General features: G+C 44.9%; 1 long non-coding RNA gene across 1 annotated transcript; it reads left to right on the forward strand.

Annotated features, from left to right (window-relative positions):
* The first annotated feature begins 14,199 nt into the window (after positions 1-14,199).
* Positions 14,200-20,139, forward strand: LOC140213013 (uncharacterized). The gene is made up of 2 exons (XR_011889951.1): positions 14,200-14,387; positions 19,889-20,139. It is a non-coding gene; the product is annotated as an uncharacterized lncRNA (long non-coding RNA).
* The last annotated feature ends 4,336 nt before the right edge of the window (positions 20,140-24,475 follow it).

Genomic DNA, 24,475 nt, shown 5'->3' on the forward strand with positions numbered 1-24,475 from the left:
GAAAGGCAAGAAAGAAAAGAAACAAGAAGCGAGAGCACTAAGCAACCTAATGAGAAATAACTAAGTGTTGTTGTCTATAGCTTGAAATTTATCATAGCGAAGAGATACTAGAGTTCCCATTGAAACGTATATGCCTATCGGTTGCAATGCATTGAACTTAGGAATGAGGTTCATGAAACTTCCTTTCTATCACGCAATAAAAGTTGTTTTTATTCGATGATTAGTTGCAAAAAACAATGCAACAGCGAACACAACTGACATATTTTAATGCAGTAGCGTTAGCACCCCATGGGGCATAAAATTCTCTGTCGGCGTCAGGCGTCCCCGTGTGCGATAATTCCCGCTAATATAGTTAGGTATATGCATAAGCCGCAGCTTGCTATATGATACGTGGTATATACTGGCTATATTGCCACACTATTCTATCGCGCAACTTATTCCTCGAAATTTTGAGAATCCGAGCCCACAAACAAACGCCATGAAACAAAACACCGACAGCGCATGCCTTTTGTGTTAAATCTTCTCACACTTAAGCAACGTTAATGTGCGAAACAATAACTTAACCATGAAAATTATGTAATATTTTGGCGCGGATGTGCGCCACCTCCGGTATCGGCCTCCGCAAGAAACCGTGGTTCTACCAGAAAGTTCGCCTTCGAGCATATCGATCGCCGCCAGCGTTTCCCTGTATACATTACAGTTACATACGCTGCAGTTGCCGATGAAGCCTGAGAAGCAGTCAGGGATACATGAATGCTGTCGCGTTCCCCTCTTAAAGACGAAGCTTAGGCGTGCTCCAAATTATGGTTTATACAATCCTACCATTTATATTTTTTCTAAACAGCCGTTCTCGGCGAGGGCGGCGCGTTATTCGGAAGGAAGACTATAGCGGTTGGTTCCCGCCGGTTGCTGATATTTTCAGGCAGTATATTGGCTATACGACTTCTTCGATTCGCTGGCTCTGCATTCATGAAGTTTCTGGCGGCAAATGTATTTTCCCTTACAGGCAAGAAGCAGTGGCCTATGCATGTGCCGTGAATTAGTGGACGCTGACAGCTGCGACCGCGCGGACCACATCCGTTATCTGCCTGAAAAGTTCACAAGGAAGGCTCTGCAGCTCCTCGGACCATTCGGCAGCGGCCGTTGCGGCAGATGTGCAATGCAAAAATCTATGTGCTTGTACTATCGATCTCGTAGTTGAACAATTTGTAGATTTTTTCTAGGCGCTAAACCGAATACAGCAATGAGTAACATACAAAGGATAGTGCGCCAACTAAATGGCAGTGTGTTTGCAATAACCCTACCGTTAACGCCGAGCTGTCCGCTATTCCTCTAATTAATTTTCGTGCAACAGTGCGAAAGATTCCACGCATTGGCACGTACATTTCTGTATTGATTGCATAAATTAACTACTGGCGAAAGAAGCGTTCACCATGACAGCATTCGCGCGATCTTTACATTGTCCCGCAGTTGTGTTGGTGTAGAACACAGTATACAAAAAACTGTGTATCACATAACGAACTCTTTATTGAGCGAATTTGCGCCCTTAAAAGCAAGTGACACACGAAGCACAACAATAGTGGCGAGCACAGTCGGCGACTGTCGAAAACGTGATCAGCGGAGGAAGCGGGTGGGGTTTCTTACGTGACCTGTAGAAAACTACAGCGTAATCGCTTTTACCCGCGTGCACTAGAGAAGGTACTACACAGCTCCCACCGCGCATGCAGTCAGATTAAACAAGTTTGGCATGACAACATACAACGAATATCACTATCGATAGCATTGGAGAAACTTCATGTAGGTAGGTCCTGCTCCGAGCGATAATGTTTAACATTTATTAGCCGGTGAAAAGCGGTCACAGGAGAAAAATAAACAAGTACATGTGTCAATACTGAAGTTACGGTGATTGCCTTAAGTAAAAATTGGCTCACACAAGAATAAGTCCTGCTAAACTGCTCTAAGATGCAAGATATTTAATGAAGGCGAAGCGCAACGCACGGCAGATGAGCGAAAGACAATGACCAAAAGCACGCTGAAATAAAACTTAGGAACTTTGGCTAGAAGAGAGTGAAGATGCATTTCGAGATCCATTCCTCCTGCTGTTTGTACAGATCCTATAAACGGACAGACAGCCGCACACGATATGTAAATATCCAGCATCTCCACTAGCAGATTTTAGCGCTGAATTTATGCTCTGCTACCACTGGGCTGTTGACTGTGGCCACCACACTTAAGACAGCGTAGCTGAAGCCTTCCCTTAATTTCGCTGAATGAAGTTACAAGACATAGGCTGCCTGCTCGTTAAGTCACGCTAAAAAGACAGAGAATCTTCTATCAGCTGCAAGATAGCAAGCTTGGACTAGTTATCGATTCATTCTGACGGTGTTTACCCTCCCCACCATCTACAACAAGCATATATTGCTGTAATCAGGACGCGTTCCAACACATCGACATGAGGTAGCTCAAGAAGCCACATGACATTTGACATAATATACGATAGGGATGTTGGTAATTAATGCTAAAAAGAACAGCACGTACAAATGACTAGGACGACCAAGACGAGACCATGCGCTTAGTCCCAACAACAATTTATTCGTACACAGTGCGAATGTATGTACAAACTATCGGAGTTGGAGCGGGCGTGGTGGGCAGACGTTGAAAGTCAAAACGCAAGTGAAATCAAACAAAGAAACAACAAAAACATTCAGATACAACGCACACATTTCAATCTCTTTGAAGCAATGGAAAGAGACACGTCATGCAAGAAGCGTGTATACAGCCGGGCTTCACCCTCGCGTTTCCCTATGGACACGCAGCGCCATCTAGCGGTGCCACCGGGAAGTCTGCCCTTATCGTCTGTGTAAATATAGGTATACAGACACGATTGTATGAATTCGTATGACGCCGATTACATTCCGCCCAGCCTCGCAGAATGTGAAACTACTTTCTTTATTGAAGAGCAGTACATACCCACTGGTAAATACGCATTGACTGAAGTTAGCGCGAAAGACATTCGTCATAAGCGATGCGTACCCCGTGACTCATATTGGCTCCTAGGACGTCCACTTAAGAGCACCACAAGCCTAGTAGCACATGCTAGTCACCCGAGATGGCTTAAGGAGGCTCAATTAAAAGCGCAGCATACCAAGTGGCATGCGTTCGCGTCAAGCGGTTAAACGTTAGGTATGATTATAGCACCGCAATCACTCAGTAGTGTTTTAGGTGGCTAAATACACTAAATAATTTTTATGCGAAACACCTGACAACACATATTATATTACTGGCAGTATTTGAATTAATATCGTCATAGGTGATCTCAATCTCATCAGTATTTAAAGCATGTGCACTTAGTTGAAAACCTCGAAATTCGACAGTTTCGAAATAACCGTTCCCAAGTTGACTGCAGAATGAACTGACACATGTGTTATTTTGCCACAGCACCTTGCTTGCAAAGCAAGATAAAAGACAGAAGCGGCTCCTTCATCATCAGCTATCAATATTGTCTTTAGCCGTATCCCACATTGTCCCGCGTTTGGGAAGTGTACAAGAAAAAGTGTATCGGCTATACTTACTATGACCTTCTGGAAGTGTCGTAGGACACCTACGAAGCAAATTAAAGCATGCTGGCCCGTTGTCATTTTCTTCCATTTATGTCCTCAGAATTTAACAGTATACCTGTGCATGTGCTATTACCTTGGTACAATTTTATTACACTGACTGCATAAGACACGCGTTGTAAAAACAATTGCATATGTGATTTCACTGCATCGGACGAGCAAATAGGTCATCCCTGGCGACAGGCACGCATGTGCACGCGGAGAAATAAAATGGGAAACCGCTTGTTCAATTGTGCTACTACTGGATAAAATGGCCAATATGTGAAAGCTTGGGGAGACAGCGTACTGCCTAGGCCATATCATGGTATTTCTCGCTGGGTATTTTATACAGCAGCCTTTGAGCGCACATGGGAAGCTCGGAAGTGGGCAGCAGTACCCAGCGCATGCTGTTGGAGTGGGTTGTCGACCTTGGGCGGCGATCAAACCGCATTTGCAGCACAAGCCACGTACGTAAATAAACTTTCACATAACCGCGTAATTTGCTAACACGTAGTGGGGATGTGTGGTTTTGATGTTCTGCATCGAAATCGATGCGATAGCCACGCCACCTATAAATCGTGCAGACTTAAGAAATACAGGCACCTATATTACGACAACGAACCTAATTTCCTCAATAGGAAGAAAGAGCCAGTTCCTGTGGACACAAAAGTTGCGAAATGACCGGCTTCCGTGATTTTTCTGGTCGGACATCATAGAGCTGAGAGGGAACCCTATCCTTATGTTCTGATCCCGCAATTATTTTTGCAGGTACATTTTCTTTTCTAGAGCCGGCATGCATGCCTCTCCTGGTGGCAGCTGCCATCTAGCTCTCTCTATACTCTGTGATTGCTATATCTATGCAAACCTAATATTACCACTGAGAAGAAGGTGGCGTGTTACATGCAACACGATGAATAAAAGACGGTTATATTTTCTTAACTAGCATATCTGTTGAGATTAAAAAAAAAAGAACTAAGGATGTACTGAGCCTTGAAGATATGTGACATCATGTGCGCCAATTTGGCAGTGGGCTGATTATCCAACGACCTAATATTGATCTGTCACTCCACGAATGCGTGGATAGAAAGTGGTAGAAACTATAATTTCCAGCCGGTCTTACGTAGGAAGGTTTCGAAACAAGTTCAACTGTCGAAATGCTCAGCAAATGAACTCTTCTCGAGGTTGGTTCCTACGAGCGGGTGGTGTCGCTGATATATTTAGCACACGAGCGTGACTTTGTTGAGCTGTTGCAACTTTGACGGATTGTGAGTTCGCCAAGCTTTCGCCGCACCTGCGAGAGAGCACTGCCTAAGGGCAGCATCGGTAATTTCTGCGATGACGCGGAGATGAGGTCAGTGATCGCAGGTCGTTGCAGACGCTCTGTAGCAGCAGTCGGCATTTTGCTTTTGTTCATTGTCATGCCCTAACCCGTCCGTTGTCTTGCTTTGGCAGTTGGAACCAGCCACACATGCTCTTAAGTGTGCCCGTTGCCATTTTTCACACTGAGCGATTGTTCGCGAGCTGGATCGTCCACGTTGCACGCCGTCTGCCCCAGATAAATATTGTTACATGTCAAGGTGCGTTTCATAAGTGGCACCCATTGAACCTATTGCAAACGGCCTTGCGTACTGCGTGGGGCTGCTTTTCTTGGATTCACCATCATTACGTGATATTCGAGGGCATGACTTGGAGAGTTAATTTACTGGTCACCGAGAAAATCATTTCAACGCTATACTGTTACGTGACCTTCTTCAGGTAGTGATTCGCCTTATGTAAATAGGCGCGGGTCCCATAAGCTAAGCCTATTTTCCATTGCCACCCCTCACTTTCTGCAAGAAGCTTTGCGGTTGTGAAATTGGTTTTGAAATCGGGAGCCAAGCATCTTTAGCTGTCATGCCTACTTCCAGAAACCAATACGATACGACTAAAGAAGAGTTGAATTCAGCGGAATAGCACGTCGGCGTTTTTCCTCCGCTTGAACTGACAGTTGCCGGTTACGTTAGACAACCAAGTGTGCTGCGCGCCTTCAGTTGACATGAGCTGTCTCGATTTGCCGGCTCACCCAACGTTCGCTTGAACCAACAATCCTAACGACACCGCCCACACCTACGAGAGCCTATTCCCGGTGTCTTTGAATATGTGGTCATTTGATTTCTGCTTGACCTGTTGTAAGCAATACAATGTAAATTCTTTCACAAAGGCTACATATGAAAGAGAACTGACAATCTATACTTCTCAAAGTGCAAAAAAGTAAAGTTCCGTCATGAGCAACGATGTTCTGTCGCGTTCTCACATTTTCATCGTTGTGGTGAATCCATATTCAAGTCCAGCACACAAACCTCACAAAACGGTCTTGCGAAGGGCAGACAATATGTAAAGCGCAGCCGCTAACAATATCACCCATTGTTTCGCCGCCTGGATGGTAGCCCAACCGCAGTACTATAGTTAATTTTGGCGTCCCTCTTGAAGGTTTTGGAACTCTATACAAAATAGCACATATGCTCAAGTACAAGGTGAAATGATGAACGTTGTTCTCATTACCCCTTCATACATTGTTATCTCACGGCACTGTTAATATACGTGTTGTTGAAAACCAAAAAAGTGAAGTGGTTAGAAACGGAGCCGTTTATCCGATGTTCCACGCGATGAAAATCTGAAGACCATGAAGCTCGTGCCGCAAGCTTCTTTCGCATCGGCGCTGCTCTTCCAACTTTGGTCAGTCCTGTTTTGTCTGGCGGTAGGTTGTTCTACAGGCCCCTGGCCCGACAGTTCAGGTGCACACCCGAGGTCTCAGTGAGTTCAGTTTCTGTTCATGTATGCATCCCGGAGTCATCATGCGGTAGATGAGCTGCGTCGGTCGCCGTAAAATTGCTCCGCAAGGTAAACGAACTTAGCACGAACGCGGCTTTCTTTCAAAATACAGGGGAAAGTTCGATGACTTGAGCCATCTACCGCTGTAATCTCCGCGCGTTTCTCTCTTCAATAAGTACGAGTTCCCTGACTTTCATGGGCACATGCTTGGGCTTCTGTTTTGTCGTGGGCTGAACGAAGTTTTTGGAGGTATTCACGGCGCCACCTTGTGGGAAGCATTTCGAGAAGCTCCACAGAAGATCGTTACCTACGTCGAAGTGCAGCTGGTTCTGATTTTAAAGCGAAAACATTACTGGCCGTGAACTTGCGGTTTCGCCATTGCAGTGCTCCGAGAAAGCACATGACGTCACACCGCGTTCCTCCTCGCATCACATTCCTCATCGTTGCGTTCGCCTCCACTCGCTTCACCAGCTGCGTCGTATGCCTGATAACATGTCGGAGGACTGATAACGAGAGATCGCGTGCGGCGCAACCACAGTTGAGGCGGCAGTATGGACGGCGACAATTCTGATAAGCAGAAGGAGGCCTGGAATCGACATCGGAACGAGATGAAGAGGAAACGAATCGCCCAGGAAACAGACGAACAGCGCGCCGAACGACTGGCTAAACGCCGCAACATAGCTGTACAACCAGACTGACCTGCACTTGCAATCAAGATTAACCAAGGCTAACCATGGCCTTAGCTTTCGCTGCGTATATCCTGGCATAGCCGAGCTAAGCCACTGCCAATTTTTTAGTGTTGGAAGTGTAGATGTGAATTGTTCAATGGGAGCATGGTCAGTCTTTTGCCAATTAGGAAATTTACTGAAGTAATCGGGCCAGGTTCTGAATTATTACTGCAGACGTAGGTTACTCGTCGCGAAATATTCATTGGTTCCACTTACGTGAGTGTTTTGGACCACTCTTCAAAGTTTATACAGTTTTCTCCAACCACATTCTTCGGCGAAGTTTTCGCTGAACGCCTCAAGCACTCCCAGAATACTCGCCACAAGGGAGCTTATTGTGGAATGAACTTCCATCAGATATTCGTTCAACACTGCCCTCCCTTCAACAATGCCCACTGTATTTTTATGTTCGTCGAGCCTTTTGAATGTTTTTCTAATGTTCGAGTACAAGATTTCCAACAAGCCTTCTCTTGCAACAAATCTATTGAAGGGAAACAAAGTTTTCCAATGAAAGATCAGTGGCATGTTTAAGGTTAATGGCTCGTACAATGGCCCAGGTGAATATCAGTATGTGCGACTCGCCCTTCCGTCCCATCGGCGCTGCTCAATCAACTTCCTTATCTTGTTTTTTTTCTGGTGGTAATATCTTCAAAATATGACAAAACCACAAACTCCCCGCAACGCCCCAGCTTAAAGACAGTTCACTTCTACAAACAGAAAGGAGCGCAAGCCCTAATGCTTGAATGCAATCTGAAGAGCATGTACAAGTGTTTCCTCCTCTTACGCCTCTGAAAGACTCCCATTCCTGAGCTCTTCACGTCGCTGCGGTGTATTCGCTCTATAAATCATAAGTTGCGGGTGACTTATTAGAATATAGATATTTCAATATTAAAGAATAGCTGCCTTGCGTATTTTCTTGGCACTCGCCCTGTGTGAGCTTCTACGCGTGTGGAAGGACCGGAATGATTTGGGCAGCCACTGGTGGCATGGGAGGTGCTTGCAGGACGAACTACTGGGCTGGAGATATAACAAGTACATTGGTTAATTTTGCTCTGAATGTCTGCTACGAAAACCGCGTGAACTGAAAGAAGAATTGTGCGATGTACTGAAATGAAAGTGTGGTGCGTTCATTGAGTACATTACAGGGTATTTTGATAAACTCCGTGACGAGCAGTTTGGAGAGAGCAAGTCAACCTAAATCTATAAACTGACAGCTAGAAAAAAATTCAACACAGTACATAAACATTCTGAAGGAAGTAAGACACCAGGTACTGCGATATCGTCATGTGCTCGTATAAAAGATTTGGCAACAACATCTAAAATGGCCGGAAACTGACCTCATGTGCACTAGAGCATTCGTCCATACAATAAGGCCGGCGTGTAGGGGCCAGAATTGCATGGCATTTCATCCTTAGTTCAAGAAAGATACCCCTGCCTCCTAGACGGTTTCAGATGAGGAACGCAGCCCTTAACGCGTTGATGTGCCTCATTAGTGCGAAAAAGAAAAACTGATAAGCAGCCTTATGTAAGCCAAAAAGGCGTCGTTATGTTAGAGTGAGTGACTGACGAGTGAAAGCTGATGCAATTAACTGCTTCTATTAAGGTGATATACTTGCGAATAGGTGGAATGGCTACGCAGGGATCGAGATCGCAGGTGAAGCAGAAGCATTGAACGCCGTGTACGATGTTACGCGCTTATCATGCAACTCATTGTTGGAGCTGTCCACGTAGGCACACAGCAGGCATAGCGGCGCGCAGCAGAAGGTGGGTATGTCAAATGTTTGTGCAGTAACATCTGTGAGATCCGGAACAGGACGCACAAGCCTGCAGTGGAGCAAGTCACAGACTATTAGGACCTAATCCTGTATATCATTCTCAACTGAGGTTGGAAAACTGTGTGGTGTAATTGCAGCCCCGAGTTGTTTTGTTTGGGGAAGTCTTTCCTACGCCATGGATGAAAAAAATAATAGAATTGCTGATTTGAGTATTGGGCTGGTACTTTAGATCTCAAACTGTACACAGTCGTGATAAACGCTTTATATGTTCCCATTCCCGCAATGACTACCTCTTCGGAAATAAATTACTACACCTAACAACCTGCGGTACAAGGTAGAAAAGGCCTTATCTTAGGAGTGTGGTGGCGCAGTGCTCCACGACCACCGCTACTTTGGAGGGACAATAAAAAAATAACATAATACAACAGGTCTGCGAAGCTCATGTGCGGTGGGGATAAATTTGAGTAGTGCTTTCATTGGTGATTGCTTAAAACGATATTCCTGCTTAGCTGTCATCCAGCTGTTTAGCTTAGCCTCTTAGCCAAAGCCAGCGAAGCAGCTGTCTTTGGCTAGTAGACACGACATGACCCATATTAAGACATTTTTATGAAGAACAACGTTGCCTTCACTGTCTCTGTTTCGTCTTCCGCCACACTAGGATACGCCAGAACCTGATTACCGCCTACACTGTATCCTAAAGGTGGCTGTATATGATCGACTGTATTGTGGCTTGAGTAGGGACAACAAGCATGAGAAGGCTAACTACGTGTGAAGCCTCTGCAAAAAATATGCAGGCATCTTCAAGTCTCCCACCGTGGCTGCTTAGTATATTTTGGGATAAGCTTCTAAGTACGAGGTCGCGGGATGAAAAGCCGGCTGCGGCGGCGGCATCTCGATGGGAGCGAAATGCAAATGCGCCCGCGTAACGTGCATTGGGTGAACTTCTAAGAACTTCATGGAGTGAAACTTTCAATGGGATCTCTCACTACAGTGTGCCTCATAATCGGATAGAAGTTTTGGCATGTAAAGCAACAAATTTTAAATCTTCATTCCTGTTCTGTGGTGCGGTTCCTGCGGAGCTCGTGATACTCCAGACATCTGGACGCTGATGAAAAGTCTTTTTCTTTTCATTCCCCAGGTCAGATGACCTTGATAAATGTCAAAGGATATCGCCTAAACAGCCAATAGTCACCCAACTGTCGCAGACAATACAACCCGCGTACCTTTGACAAAGAGTGATCATGGCCACCTGAGGTAGACTTATGATACCAGGATGCAAAGTGATTGGCATATATGGATGGGAGACGTTGCTCCGCCACGACACCCAGCCGCTTACACAAGGGTGATAACCTATATTACTTATCTCTAGCGTCATTCACGTGTATCTTATGTGTCCAAAAAAGCACTGGTTATAATGGGTAAATGTGGCAAGTACTTTTCTGAATGCCATCTCAGCACTACGAAGGCCTTCGATTCCATGCGTTCCCGACAACTTGCTTCTGGGCCGCCTACCGAGAGCCACGAGCGCAAACGCACTGATCGAAGGACTGGCGACTGCGCCATGCTTCCGTTGGTCAACGTGACAATCTCGGCCAGAAAGCCGACTGTGTTGCGATATGAACCTCAAGCATGGTGCATGTTAGCGTCCTGCCTAATTTACAGAAAAGCAAATTTATCGTAGTCATGAAGTCTGCCCAGTGAGCGCCTGTGCCGACAAGTATAGTCTACTGTCGAAGTGATTACAATAAGACGTGGTTCTCAGCCACCTCTGGAAAGCTCCAGGTACGCCCTGCCTGTTTAGCAAACGCAACTCTGATTGTTGACTTTACGTTGATGCATCTTTAGTACATATCATATCTATAATTAGGCGCTCTCGGTCCCGGCCAAAAGTGCGAGAAAGGCCTGCCAGCAAAAGTGGGCCAGTTTTTTATTACGAATTCCAATCTGTTTGGTCTCTACGTAAAGTGCGCATATTCAATGAACAAGTGAGTGCAAGACTCTCTTAAGTTGCGGGTGTTCGCTACATAATATGGCGATTAGTGTTCAAAAAGCACATCTACAAGAACAAACAGCATTATAATGTGGAAAAATTTTGCTTACTTATAGTAATCTTGCTCGAAGAAATTTAGATGAAACGCATTACTGTTGTAGGTACATTTATTCCTCTGTATCAGTTTATTATTTTCCCACCACCACAGTTTTTTTGTATATAACATAGGCTATTTAAGGACAAAGTTATCTGTTCCACGTGTCAAGCTTCATTCTTGCCGACTGGTCAGGTGCAGGCTGTATTCCTTAAAGCAGTGGAATCCAAGCGCACAACGGCCGGCAGAATTCCGGAAATAACCACGTTTGCAGAAACACCCTGACACGCAGTCTTTGGTACATCCAACGGGCCAACCGTGGAAGAGGTATGAGCATGTCCACTCTCTGCAGCTGCTGCCCACACACTGTTTGTACACCTCGTACTTCTCGCATCGTGCTTGAAAAAAATAAGAGAAAAAGCTATCACGTCTCATATGTTGCATTTCTTCTTCTTTTTTTTTGCAGAGTGCTAAGTTTCTTTAGAGTGTTTTCAAACTTTACTTCCAGACACGTTTAGCCACAGAACAGAACAAGATATGACTTTATTGGCAGTAGTAGTAACCGCAACAATATTATTATCAACATCCTGATTAGTATCTGCAAGGATCAGCTGCGGGTCAAATGCACATAGATCCTGCTTTTTTGCACCACTATTTATTGCTATACCATATCCATTCTTGTAGTTCACGTGTTAGCAACCCATCATAAGCTGCGCGAAGCGCTCATTTTTATATCATACAATATTGTGTTAACGGTTATGGCCACTACTGACTTTTCGTAAAGCTGTAGCATTGTTTCATTGTAAAACAGTACAGAAGCTACTGAATCTTCCAGGTGGCTGGGTCATCTACTGAGTGTCCTTTGAACTTACCGTCTGCCTCTCCGTGACTGACCGCTGAGGTCAACAACATTCGTATGAAGGGGTTAAATGATTTCTTTTTGAGAATAAGTGTCAGAGTTCCAACACCCTTCATGTCATAGCTTGTCCGCTGTCACTGTTGTGATAAACGTTGTTTCTGAAACTTAGCTACTACCAGGTTTTGAAGTTCTGAAGTACTCGACCACTATAAGATGCAGCCGCGGAGGGCACTAGAATGACACTATACAGGAAAGACTAGGAGAGAGCGCTTTCCCATTTAACGCGACCCAAATTCATACCCTAACATCTCTTCTTTTATACCTATTTATTGCAAGCAGGTACCTCAGGGTGATGATTTGTTGATCACAGCGTTTTCATGTGGATATTACCCTAAGCTTTATGAAGTAGTGTTTTCTACCAGGGTGAAAGAGAGAAAGAAGAAATTATAATCTTCAGGATGCTTTCTAGGTGCTCCACTTAGCAACCTTCCTGGCAGCCACAATCGCTCATTGAGTAGACACACAAATATCGTGCCGCTAGGAAATGCAACGTGCACTACAACTATATATGAGAAACCTGGACATGTAAATAGAATAACATACGCGGGCGTGCAGGACGGGGGGGCCATCGGCGTCCAGTGTTCCCGTCGGGATAGACAGCGGATAGCATTTCGGCATCGTACTCTTGACCCAGCAGAAGTGGAATTAAAGGACAGAATGCAGAAAGAACCAGGAGGCCAAATAGACACGTTTTCATTTTGAACTTTCGTGTGGGCCTTCCAATTACCTTATGCCACTCGTGAGCTTATATATTCCTAAAGACAACGCAGCAAAGGTAAGAGTTCTCCATCAAAGTTCTTACTTTTTTTTTACAGAATCAAGCAGATGCTAGCTGCATGGACAAGCATTTCTAATAATTCTACCGAAAATTTTGGAATTTACATCTAACACGAACCGCACGCTCGCCTTGTGCAGGTTGTGTCCAACGACAATTCAGTTGCTCAATAATTCTTTTTCATGTATTCGGTGTGCACGTCAGGTACGCAAAAAAAGAAAGCTATCTGCGTCAGAATATATTGGTCACCTTATCCACTGCACAAGAACACAGCAATTCATGAGCGCGCTTAGGCAACTACTGCGCTAGCTGCTGATACGAACTTTGTGTTCATATCTTTCAGTATGCGTAATTTAACACCGAACCCGATCCCAATGCGGCTGTCAAGGCTTTGGCCAAACGATCCATAGTGCATTCGTTAAGCACATTCTAGAGCACATTCTTACTGTACGGCCACGGACATTCCTTTATTCATGAGCGGTATATACCCATTCTCCCCTTTTTCCCCTTGTGCAGCGCGGTTGAGGTGTCCTCTGCGGAGAGACAGTTACTGCGCTGCACTTAATCCTATATTTCCTTCTCCTTCTTTAGGATCTCTTTACGACTGGAGTTAGTGCGAAAGAGGTTCGTTGAAGAGCGATGCATACCCCGTGACTTAATTTCACGTGAAAGACGTCCACTGAAAAGCGCCACGTACTCAGCAGCGTACACTGGTGACCCAAGATGACGTAAGGAGGTTTAATAAAAAGCGCAGCCTGCCCAGTGGCACACATTCGGGCCAAGCGGTTAAACATTACGCCTGAATATAGTACCACAATTAGTGAGTAGCTTTCTAGGCGCCTAAAACAAACAAAATAATTTTTCTTAGAAGTACCTGAAAACATATATAGGACCAGTAGTTGGGCTAACATTGTGGTAGGTGATCTCAATGTTTTAAAGCATGTGCACTTAGTTGAATACCTCAGAATTTGACAGTTTCAATACAACCGTTCCCAAGTTGACTGCGGAATGAATAGACACTGCATGTGTTGTTTTACAACAGCACCTTCCTTTGCAAACCAAAATATAAAACATCAGCGGGGCTTCTTCATCATAAGCTATCGATATTGTCTCCAGCCGTGTCCCACCTTGTCCCGTGTTTGCGAAGTGTACAAAAAATATCTCCAATGTTTACCATGATGTTTAGGAGGTGTTGTAAGACACCTCCGATGGAAAATAAATTTAAGCATGCTGACATGTTTTCAGCTTCTTCCGTTTATGTCCTCCGAATAAACACTATCTCTATGCATTGGACATTACCTTCGGACCATATTATTAAAGGCGGCGTTTAAGACACTCGCGGTAAAAACAATTGCTTGTGTCATTTCACTGCATAGGACGAACAACGATGTCATCTCTGGCGAAATGCACGCATGTGCACGCGAAGAAACAAAGAAATCGGCAGCCACTTGTTCAATTGTCCTACTACTGAATAAAATCAACATTCTGTAAAAGCTGGAGCACACAGTGCACTGCCTGGGCCTTTGTAAGATGACGACGCAGGCGACTCTTAATATTATCGTATTTCTCGCTGGGTATTCTATACTGCAAAGTTTGAGCGCACATGGTCATCACGGAAGTAGACAGGAGTACCCAGCACATGCTGTTGGAGCGGCTGGTCGACCTTCATTGGCGATAAAACCGCATTCGCAGCACAAGCCACGTACGTAAATAAATAACCTCGTAATTTCGTAACACGTAGGGGGGATGTGTGGTCTCGCAATTTCGCATAGAAATTACTGCGATAGCAATGTCACCTATAAAACCAGAAATCTTAAATGAGAAAATGCATGCCTATATATTCCGAGAACGAACCCTAACCTCGTAATAGGGAGAAAGAGTTAGTTCCTGTGGACACAAGAGTGGCGAAATGACCGGCTTTCCACAGAAGATAGAGTGGTGATTTTTTTAGAGCACATCATACAGCTGGGAGCCGCCTGCCTATATTGGCAACTCAAAATTCTTTCCCTGTCATCTTTGTCTTCCCCATTCCCATTCCCCCTGTGTAGGGTAGCCAAACAGAAGTTATTCTGGCTAACCTCCCCTGCCTTCTGCTTTTCTCCTTCCTTCCATCCTTCAAAATTTATTTCGTAGGTACCTTTTCATTTCTTGAGCCGGCAGCCGTTGTGCCTCTCCTGGTAGCAGGTGTAAACCAGTTTTCCTTGTCTGCTCTCTGTGATTGTTTTATCAGTACAAACCTAATATTGCTATTATCTAACCCTAACCTAATCTAACCTAATATTATATTATTATTGGCATCTACTCGTTCCGACTATGCATGATGTCTTTGTAATAACAGAAATGAATGTCACAGCAGACAGCCTGAAGCGTTACACGTTACCTGGTTACAGGTTGTATTCCTACACGCGCCAAATACAACGGGGTGGGGGAGTTGCAGTATTTGTTAGAGATACCTTGATCGTAACAAAGCTCAGTTTTAGCTTTCACCACGCTGAAGTTATTGCCCTCCGACTAAATACGCCTACTTTGTCATTGGTTATGTTCGCTATTTATCGGCCTCCTTGTTTCAACGGTCGATTGTTCTTAGCCGAACTCGATCAAGCACTCTCGACTCAGTCACACGAAGATTACGTTTGCCTGATAGGCGACATCAATATCGATATATTACGCCCTGCAGTTGGCTTGGTCGCAGATTACCTTGATACGTTGTCGAAATGGGGACTGCAGATTACTGTTCAAAAAGCAACGCGTGAAGAATACCTATCTGGCCGGCTTACCGCTTCCTGCATTGACCACATAAACATTCGTTCTCCAGCTTTGATCTTGCAATCTGCGGTTGTGGAAACAAAACTTTCCGATCATTACTTTGTTTGTTGCTCGTTGACTCGGCAATCTAGCTTATCTGTCTCCTCGGTGGCCTCCATTAAGAAAGAAGTTTCCATCTGTGATTCAAAAACCTTCTACACTCTAGTCTCAAACTATGACTGGGACGCGTTTTTAAAAAGTGTTGCACCAGCCGATATCTACGACAGGCTCGTTGAGGTATTGCACCGGCTTAAGAAGGCGGCCACACGCATCGTACTCGTCAAACAGCGTAACAAGGAAAATAAATGGATGACTTCTGAAATTCTGGCTGCATTAAAAGAAAAGGACCTTCTCTGGGCGCAAACTAAGCGTTACCCCGCCTCTGAAGCGATGCGGTCAAAATTCAAAGAAGCCAGAAATAGGGCAAATGCGATGATTCGTCGCGCCAAGCGAATGCATTTACGGAATGAATTTAAATCCGCTCGGACAGACACCAGAAAAACATGGTCCTTAATAAATAACCTTAGAGGTGCTAATAAGCACCGAAATCGCGAATGTGATTTCGCTTCTTTTGGAACTAATGACCGTAGTCTTGCTAATGATTTTAATACTTCATTCTCTCGAGTGTCGGGTAATGCATCACCGCTTCCACCGTCGTGTACTTTGCATAATAGTACATTGGAGTCCGCTCACTTGCCTTTACTGGCCGAAGACGAACTTAGGTCACTTATCTTTAGCCTAAAGTGTAATAAATCACCAGGTATAGATGGAATTCACGTAAGTGACCTGCGTGCCATCTTTGGTGTCATCAAGGATGTGTTGCTGTCGCTTTTTAACAATATCATTTCCAGTGGTACAGTCCCATTAAATATGAAAACTGCTGTAGTAATTCCACTTTATAAGGGAGGAGCACATAATAGAACAGAAAACTATCGCCCAATTTCTGTGTTGCCCTGCTTATCTCAAGTATTGGAAAAACATTTATTACTAACAATGACAAGTTTCTTGGATAAACACGGGATTTTATCCTCTTCCCAGTATGGTTTCATCCCTGGAAAAGGTACCCAATCGCTTCTTGAAGATCTCTCTGACGTGTTGAACTTGTCTTTCGAACGTAATCAGATCGTATGTGTCGTCCTCCTTGACGTCAGCAAAGCTTTCGATAGCGTGAGTCATGGTATTCTAATAACCAAGCTTTCAATATTAGGATTTCGTGGCACATTCCTGACGCTTCTGGAAAACTATCTGCATCACAGGCGCCAGCAGGTTTCACTAGGGCTGGCTAAAAGTGATTTCCTTGTAATAAAATCTGGTGTCCCCCAGGGGTCTATACTCAGTCCACTGTTATATAATATTTATGTGAATGACCTTGCTGATATGGTACCTGTAGGATTGTATCAGTATGCAGATGATACTGTCATTATAGCTCAATCAACAAACTTTAGGCATGCTATTACTTCCTTACAAGCAATGGCTACTAAGGCTATGGACTGGTTTTGCGCTAACCTAATCAATATTAATACGTCAAAGACAAAACTTATTTGTTTTCACAATCCTCTGAAAAAAATAGACACTGATTACCCATTTGTACTACACAATTCAATGTGTTCACCATGTCTGTGTAAACCTTTAGATTATGTGACTTCTGTAAAATACCTCGGTTTGTACTTTGACAGTGATCTTTCCTGGAACACCCACTTAGATTATGTATGCAAACGACTCCGTGCGGTATCTTGTGTGCTTTACAGTTTGAGATATTATATGCCCCTCTCTGTTCGAAAAGTTGTGGTACATGCGTTGTGTTATAGTGTATTAAGGTACGGCATAACTGTTTATGGTCATTGCGCAATTCGTTGGCAAACTAGGGTCAACTCTATTCTCCGTTCTATACTAAAGAACATCAGCTATGATTTAAATCTTCATGAGAAAAGTGACGTTTTCAAAACCTTATTTATGCCAGACTTTAATAAACTACTGCTGGAAACTGTTGTGCTAAAACACTTCTGGGAAAGTAATTTCAGGGTGAAGTACGTTCCCTCACGTTGTTTGCGGCCTAAGAATCTTTACCTCGTACCCAGGCGTTGTACAAGATATGGCAGGAGAATACGAGACTACTATGTTCCTGTATATTTTAACAAATTGTCTCAAACCGCCTTGCGCGCTCGAACAAAATACAAGTTAAAAAAGGCACTCAGGCAAATTGACTAGTCGCCTCAGGGAATTATTAGTTTTTTTGCTTTTTTTTTCATATACTAGTTTAAATGTGAAAAGTACATGTCAATTGAATAATTGCTTGTTCCGCTGCCTGCCAGGCACTGCCGCTCAAGCCCTGTGTGTCTTTGGCAGGCCTGTTATGTACGCCGCTTTTTTGTGACTTTGTGGAATAAAGTATTATTATTATTAAAAAAAAAAATCAAGAAGCTGGCGCGCCACATTCAACAGGATGACTAAAAGGCCGTCCTGTTTTCTGAACTAGCTCATCTGTTGAGCTGCCAAAAAAAAAAAAAGAAAAGAAACTAAGCGCGTACTGAGTCCTGAAGATGGTTAGCGACTTCATGTGCCCAAATTTGGCAGTTGATTGATTGGCCTACGGCATTGTATTGAATTACGTTATTTCACGAATCCGTCGGTAGACACTGGTACAAATTATAATTTCAAGCCGACTTTATGTACGACAGCTTCGAAGCGGGTTTAACAGTCGAAGTGCTGAGCAAGTGAGCTCTCCTCAAGCTGGATTCCTACGACCGGGTCGTGTCGCTGATTCAGGTGGCATACGAGTGTGACTGCTTAATTGTTGTATCTCTGCGAGACAGTGAGTCACCAAGCCTGGCCGCGCCCTCGAGAGTGCCGCCTGAGGGCAGAATCGGTAATTTCTGCCATGGCGCGGAGATGAGGTTAGTGATGGCAGGTCGTTGCAGACGCTATGTTGTGGAAGCCGGCATTTTACCTTTGTTCATTGTCATGCCTTCAGCCGTTCGTTGTCTTGCTTTGGCAGCTGGAATCGATATTTCTAACACTAGGAAAATCTGAGCGAGCTTGTAGGGATTGATAAAGAAAAAAAAAAAGGTTCCATTCAATTACATTTAGACCGGTACAAGTGGCAAACACAGGTAAAAAAGCAACGATATGGCGTTTGTTTTAACCCACTCGTTGTTATGCTCGTGTCTTCGATGTTTGGCTTTCTACCTATATGAAAGTAGCAGTGGGGTGCTCTAAACCATTCGCGCTATCAAGTCCTGTGAAAGTTATAGGGAAGGGGGGGGGGGGGGGGGAACGGCGATAAAGTTTACGAAAGACAAATGGGTTACTATATTACTGTATTAGCGATCTTTGCGCACCTTTTAGGATGTCAGAAATTGCGCGTAATTGTAAAAAAAAAGCAGCCTGGGAGGAACAGCCAGTTACAATGCACTTCAACAGCTCCAATTCTTCCCCGCTTGTTTTCCTTGTTTCGTCCCGCACGCTCCTCGTTCTCCGATTGTCTCTTTTTGCAATTTTTATAGTCCACACTTAAAGAGCCACCTGCTCGCAACTGTTCATGATACGAAGTTTCAGCAGTCAGTTTTTATCCGTCATGAGCGGGTGTTAGGAGGAGCAGAAAAAAAAATTGTTTGTGGCCTGGTTAAAATGCGGTGGTGAAAGTTTTGTCACCAACTTCAATACCTAATATATGATATGTGCTACTTGAACACCGACACTGAATAACACTTGCCAGATGCCGTATTGAAAAATAAAATTTATTTAGTCTTTATTGAGAGTCCTGAGATACGCGATTATCATGCAGCGGGACGCTGCCACTTCGGGACGGGCAGGCCGAGCCTGGCGCCGCATCGTGGGCTGTCTGGACGGGTTAGATTTTTTCCCCGTAGTCGGGGATTCACAGTGAGATAGTCCATCTTGAGTGGATGCTTGATTTGTGCCTCGTAAGGAGGGGAATCGCCAGAGCATGTGTTCTAATTAAGTTAGCTGAAGCGCCGCACTGAAGACAGGCATTGCTATTATACGTGTCCGGATAGGTAGAGCGTAACAAAAATGGGTTGGGGTATATCCCCGTCTGCAAAATTGTGTTGACACCCTTTCGAAAACGACATAATACGGCTGTACGACAATGACATCAGCTTCTCCAAGCTAATGCATATTGAGCTAGATTGCAATCAATGCTGCCTCGCACGTCTTTCTCAAGACGAACTTTGAATTCCGACACTGGAACAGGTGCTGCTTACCAGAAAATTATTTTTTTTCGACTGCGGACCTTCGTAATTCCTACGCGTCTTTTGCGTGCGCTCTGAAATATGCTGTAAAGAATGACATGTTATTTTGTCATATAGGAATTCAAGAAAACTACATTTACATGTTAATGTTTCTTCCAGAATAATGTAACCGTATTTAACTTTTCAGGTTGCCAAATCTGGGAGAAGTCAAAGAGATGCATCAGCGGAGTTTGCGGCGAGAAGAAATGCTGGGACCTGTGGGTCACGTCACGAGGGTGCGTCAGTGATTGTGAATATGAGTGCGTCTGTCGTTCCGGTTTATACCGAGACAAGCGAGGCAAATGCGTTTTTCGTTGGCAATGCAAGAAAAGCGACTACCTCTACGCTACGCAAGCCGGCGGGATAAATAGATTTGAATAAAATTTGCAATTGCGTAAACAGCCAGCGGCACTGTGTTTTCCACGTTCTCAAGCTTCGAACTGAGAGAACTATTGATTATGTCGTTTAACGATGCCATCAGAAGCGTTGCGCGTCATTTTAGGGACTCATCTGTTTCAGAAGTAATGTTTCCACAAATTCGCGCAATTTCATTTTGTAAGGAACAGCACAATGTTTGGGAAACATACACATAGATGATGACCTCAAAATTCGAGGACGCTTTCAAGGACACTATTGGGCGCTGAAAATGTTGAAAACAGCGACAAGCTGTGTTGAAAATATGGAGGCACTTCATATCCTTGTTTCAGTTCGTTAGCATCACTCGCTGACCGGCATTCATCATATCATTGACCTCGATCGCTATATTTTCCGGTCATGTATAATGATTTGCAAATAAATCATTCCTCTCATTGTTACTACTTCTGGTGGAAAGCTGTGCACGCATGAGAGAAATGCTGTTGACTTCCTTTAAGGAACGCAACTCTCATACGTGGGAGCTGTTAACAAGCGTCACGTCTTTTTCACATAGGGCTTCAGCACATTTTCCTGCTATTTAGTTGAACTTTACGGTGATGGTCTGGTCGGACGAGCGGCTATCCCTTCGGACGTCATCCGCAAAAGCTGCCTTCGCGACACACTCTTTTCATGATTGTGCCGAATTTGCCGCTGCTCAACGAGCAGCGGAAAATTCAGCGTTCTAATGGCAAATCTAGCGTTTTAATGGCACAGCAACACGTCGCGTTCAATCCACTCTTAGCTAACAGCCTCTCCTGCCACAGACTCTGGATCTGAGGTTACCTACGTACATGCTGCTAGCTTCACAGACATTACCCTCTCTTTCAACCAATGGCGAAACCGTACCTGCGACTTCTTCGCACCGTCCATGAGTAACATCTGCGGATACCTAAAATTTTGCTGATAGACCTCATGGACCACGTCCCAAGTTCTATCAGGTCTATCTCACCGTTACCACCAGTTCTAATGACTCACGTTCTGGGTTCCCGAGAACAAGGGGAACCGAGTGTATAATTTTTGTTTATCAACCGTTAATATCCAAGAGATATAGATGCCAAGAAAGGCGTACGAGAAGTAATTTGTAGTTTGTAATTGGCAAAAGAAGTGCATAAAGTGATGCATTAAAGGGAAACGAAAGTGGACGATAAAACAACTTCCCGCCGGTGAGAGCCGAACCCGCAACGTTCACACCATCTTCTTTCGTCTCATCTGGTGTTAGAGCAATGTTCAGAAGTCTGTGACTAAAACTTTCGATTTGTTCTTCGCAGTGTTCCTTGAGGATATTCAAAAGTGAATGTGAGTCATTGTGCAATGTTGTTTGCCTGTTTGCACGATGGTGTGGTGGGAGTGTTCCTAGAGCTTGTACAGCCTTTAGTGTAGACCTTTAGGAATTATATTTTTCTCTGTGCAGATTGTGTAGCTTTTCATATGGGAGGTGTAGCTCGCATGTTTTTTGGTAAGTTTTCTAGCCTGTAAGAATTTGGTGCTTCGTGGCAGAGAAGAGGTATTGATTTGCGATGGCTGTCATTTATTTGCCTTTTTGCGGGTAGATATGCGTGGGGTGTGTTTCTCTTTGGCATGTTTATTACCGCATGCCTGGCTTCATTCGAGCTCGGTTTCTGTTTGACTTTGTGCGTGTGCAGGCAGGCGTGTGGGCGTCTGTGTGAAAACTACCGTAGTGGATTTTCTGTTGTCTGTTACAGTTGTGTCTATTTGCACTGTCGTTGATGTCGTTTTTGGAGTATTGTGTGTATTGTGGCTCGTTTCACATACCACTGTTTGTGTTGCGAGTGTCCTTGAGGTGACTGTTGCACTTGTGCAGTAGCTTGTTTACCATTCCGATGTCTGTTCCGAGTGTTTTTGAGGTGACTGTCGCAGTTGTGCTGTTCGGGGTGGCACGGTCGGCAGAGTCGGTAGGGGTGGTATTTGAGGTGGATTTCAAGAGTGTTTTTTCTGTATTTGTCCTTAATAAACGATTTGATGTGTATCGAAACTAGCTGTATTCCTCTGCGGTTTAAGTGGAAACCGTCCCAAGCAAGGTGTTCGTGCGGTGCTTCGTGTATTTATGCGTAGTGCATTGTGTCAATGTTCTTCTAAAATTGTTCTAAGTTGAACATTATTTAGCTGAGCTTGTTAGTCTCCTGATTGTGCTTTATGAGTGTGTTAGTTTGGTGGATTAGTGGGAGGTGTTTGTTTTGTAGGCGGGGAGCGACAGTTGTTACAGTTATGTGTGCGTTTGGGCGAGCGGCTTGAATAGTTCGCATTACGACGTTCATGCACTCGATCGTTTCCGTGGCGCTTTGTGTTCCAAGGTTGTTTGTGCCTACATTGAAAAGGAAGTGTGTGGTGTCAAGTGGCGCTTCACAAAATAGCGGGAGAATATCTCATGTTTGCGCCTCACTAAGGTATCCTATGAAGGGCGCGTGTGGGCCTGGTGGAAAGTGTTGCTTCTGGTATGTGTACTGGCTGTCTCCAAGGACTGCTACATGGGCAAAGGATGACAAGAGACACTTATACTGTTCCGTCATCGTCAGCTGGAATGTAGATCGATAATGAAGAAAGGGGCTGACAGAGGGAATGGCACACTGTGGTATAAAGGTTGTACGCAGGGATAAGGTGCCTCAGAAATGCTCGCCAACATTTCGATAGGAGTACCTACCTTCATCAAAGTCGGCCTCGTCATCTTCGACATGTTAGTTTTAACGGGTTAGTGCAGTGACATCACGCGCAGTTGTTGTCGGTGGCGGCTGGTTGTAAGGTGTTGCGTACTCCAGGGTAGAGTATCGCACTGCTGCCGAGTTGTAGCGGCGCCTGTTAATCGAAGCTCGATTGACGTTACTATTGGGTAGCGTAGCGTTGTCGGCGGGCTGCAGGCATCCGGTAGACCATGGCGACCCGGAAAGGACGAGACGATTTCTAGTGCGAAACTTGCATGGTTTATTAAAAGGTTGATGAAAGATCACAATAAGAGAATGAAGTGATGAAAAGTACATTTCGCAGCCCCTTAAATAGGCTCTCTACAATTGTGCGAGGGATCTTGCTTCCGCCGACATCACGTGACAGGCAGAGAATTTGGTTTGCGCATGGCCGTCCCATCTCCGTATATACCAAGCCGCAAGTCGGTAGATGTTTTTCCTTTCTCCTAGGCTACGTTGGTTCGCGGAAAGGGCGTCGCGCCCCGTAGATACCAAGCCTGCAGCAAGGAATGAGCGTGCCACCTCCGGATATACCAAGTCGCAGGTCTGGCAATGTAGATGCTTTTTCCTTTCTCCTAGGCGACCCTGGTTCAAGGAAAGGACGTCTAGTTGCGGAAGGGCGATTGATCCATTCTCTTTCGCGTGCTGCTGGGTCGCGGAAGTTCTCCTGCAGAGCTTGACAGTCGAGGAAAGGGTCCCTCTAAAGTCGCACACACACGAAAGGGGCCTGTAAACACTGCAGGGCTTCCGCCAGATCGGCATACACTCGAGACGACCATGGCGAATTAGGAAATCACACTGCGTTTCGATGAGGCTTGGTGGGTGAGAATCCTTATTGCACGGGGGTGCTAAACGCCAACCGTAACAAAAGGGAGAGACTTCAAAGAGGATGAGCGCTGTCGCCTGACGTATTTGAGCATGGTTCCAAAGACGAAGGGACAAGAGCGGGAGAGTGGGAAGGCAGGGAGAAAAGAAAACAAAGAAAAGGAGCGAAAAAGCGAGGGGACACGGAAAAGAAAGAAAGGAAAGATCAAGGAAATAAAGGAGGGGCATGGGAGGGTGTTCGGGAAGCGAGAGGTCAGGAAGCATTCCGGGGTGTTGTTGGCGGCATGTTTTTGTGGCTTTACAAGAGCCGGTCACACGGTAAGTGCGCGAGTGACAAAAAAGGCCCAAAAAGACATCAGTTGACTGATTGACTTTAGTAGCATAGCAGCAATGCATCGAGCAATTTTGAAAGAGTTAAGATGGCGACAACGAGTCCGGGGTGCAATGCATGGGGTAATTGGAAGGAAGCGGCATGGTCATTCAAGAGATGTTTGCCCCAGTAGCTCAACGTAGGTGCCGTTACGGCGGTATACAGAAATGGCGATACACTGTGTGGTTGATGCACCGAAAAAGGTATACTGGCGTCTGGGGCTTCAGAATGTGCTGGTGAGGGTGTCTCAAAAATATACACCAAAAAACCGACAAAACAAGAAAAGGGGGGGGGGGGAACCGAAACCAGAATAACAAATAGGAAGGTGACGGGCGCAGACGCGGACGGGGGCAGGTGTACTTGGGGAAAGGGCGGTCGTTCCAAACACTTGCATAGAAGCAAATAAATTCGGTGTCCGAAGATTAAGGAT

Source organism: Dermacentor andersoni, chromosome 8 (assembly GCF_023375885.2).
Source record: "Dermacentor andersoni chromosome 8, qqDerAnde1_hic_scaffold, whole genome shotgun sequence".
Lineage (NCBI taxonomy): Eukaryota > Metazoa > Arthropoda > Arachnida > Ixodida > Ixodidae > Dermacentor > Dermacentor andersoni.